The following is a 1,962-nucleotide window of genomic DNA, read 5'->3' as shown; positions in this document are numbered from 1 at the left end:
TGTAATGGGGCCCACAGCTGATAGAAACTTGTACACAATGTTAGCCTTGCACACCGTGAATTTCGTTTGATGTTTCATCGTGCAAGCTTCGTGTTCTTTCCCTTCCTTAATGCAGACCTGGGAATGTTTGTATATGGCAGATAAAACGACGTTTACGTTATAACGTGCTGCCAGCTTTTTGAAATTCTGCGAAAACCTATGAAAATAAGGCATTACTTGAACAAGAGTCTTGTTTTTGTTAGCTTCTGTTCCCTGCTCAATATAGTGACCCTTTGGGGCTCTCCGTTTTTGCAAAACACTCTCACAAACTGCTTGTACGACGTCTACGAGAAAACTTGCCTTCTGAAGACGTCTGAACTGCTCTTGAATGCTATTGGTCATGCGATGCGTGCATGATTTAGTTACGGCTCCGTGAAGACAGGAAGAGACGATCCCCCGCTTAGCAACGTTTGAGAGCGCGCTGTCAAAGTGCAACAGACGCTTCTGGTTCGTGGATGGTACATCCAGCACATATTACTGTCGGTGAAATTCAATTCAATATCTAAGAACTGCATGCGGCCATCTTTACGTGCTTCCCAAGTGAAATTTAACCCAGCAACATGCTCAGAAAAAATGCTCAGCACTTCCTTGGCAGAATCACATCTTTTCGTTGACATTTACTAAAAATAATTAAGAAATCGTCAACGTATCTGAACACTTTTAAAACAGGAACGTGAGAGAGGTTGGCTTGAATGTGCTTGTCAACAGCGGATAAAAATATGTTGCATACTACAGGTGCAACCGATACAAATGCCTTTTTAATATAAAAATGGCCTTATGAAATGATAGCTATGGATGCAAGGTAGAATTCCAACAGGGTAAGGAACGAAGCGCTGTTGGTTCCCACGCCGTTTTGGTAGGCTGTTTCCCCGCTTTCAGAAATTGTATCACGGAGCACCATGAAGAATTCCCGGAATAACTGGTGGTCCATGTCAACGATATCCACTCTATTCAGCTGCACTTCCAGCTCGTGTTCGAACATGGCCGCAAATACAGGAGAGCGAGCGGCAAGGATAGCTTTGTGGGCGTAGAGCTCCCGCCCATTGACACTCAGGACGACATCGCTGAACTTCTGGCTTTCAAACAAGTGACTAAAGTCATCAGACAGGCTGCACTGAGGGACCATGAACTCTTTTGTGTTCTTCTGCCCCGAAATGTTCACTAAGTCCGAAACAGCGCTCACTTCGCAATATAGTGCGAGCTTGTCGTCAAGGAGTTCGTTCGTATTTTCTAGAAGACATCTCTCCGAATGAACTTCTTGAAGCCCCAGTCCTTGCCTTGGAAAAAGCGGTATGCCACTTTACTCGCCATAACCTTTGTCTCTTCCCGCTTGGCGTTGAAGATGTAAAATCTGAACTTGGCGTGTACCTTACTTTTATTGCTGGACCACAGCAGCAGGTACAGGGATAGGTAATCCTTACTCGTCTCGTCCAGGCCCTTGGGATTCATCCTTAAACACCACTTCAGGCTATCGTTGGCCGCTGCAGAAAATGATGAGCTTTTGATAATTTCTCCCACTTTCACTCGGCGGAAACTGAAGTTGTTGATCGTCCACATGAAGGATATATTGATGACGTTCACATGTGTGTAGTCCCAGTTCTCAGCCCCGGGCGTGTTGACCACGCTCAGCGGCAGGCAGAGAATGGCCATGCTTCTATACGACTCCGGCAGGATCTCACCGCGCGCAACGGCGGTGGCGCGAGCTGCGGCAGCCAGAAGCCCCGACCCAGCCGCACTGCCACAACGCTGAGCAGGCCGCCTTGAAAGGGCTCTTCCTCCCAGTGGGTGCCCTGACGTAGTGCACACATATACCCTTTCCGAAGGATTGAACTCCTTAGCGAAGATGGACGTAGTGACGGTGTAAGCTGGTCCCAAGGCGGCCCCATGAGTCGCGAACGGAGTGATATCGGTTATAGCAGCCGC

The 1,962-nt window shown here is 47.8% G+C and overlaps 1 pseudogene; it reads right to left on the bottom strand.

Moving 5' to 3' along the window:
* Positions 1–814: 814 nt before the first annotated feature.
* On the bottom strand, positions 815–1,746 carry LOC146202283 (protein roadkill pseudogene; annotated as a pseudogene).
* Positions 1,747–1,962: the final 216 nt, after the last annotated feature.

This window comes from Amblyomma maculatum, chromosome 1 (genome assembly GCF_055883805.1).
Source record: "Amblyomma maculatum isolate TAMU_Amacu chromosome 1, ASM5588380v1, whole genome shotgun sequence".
Lineage (NCBI taxonomy): Eukaryota > Metazoa > Arthropoda > Arachnida > Ixodida > Ixodidae > Amblyomma > Amblyomma maculatum.
Note: the sequence above shows the minus strand (reverse complement) of the source record. Positions and strands in the feature narration are given on the sequence as shown.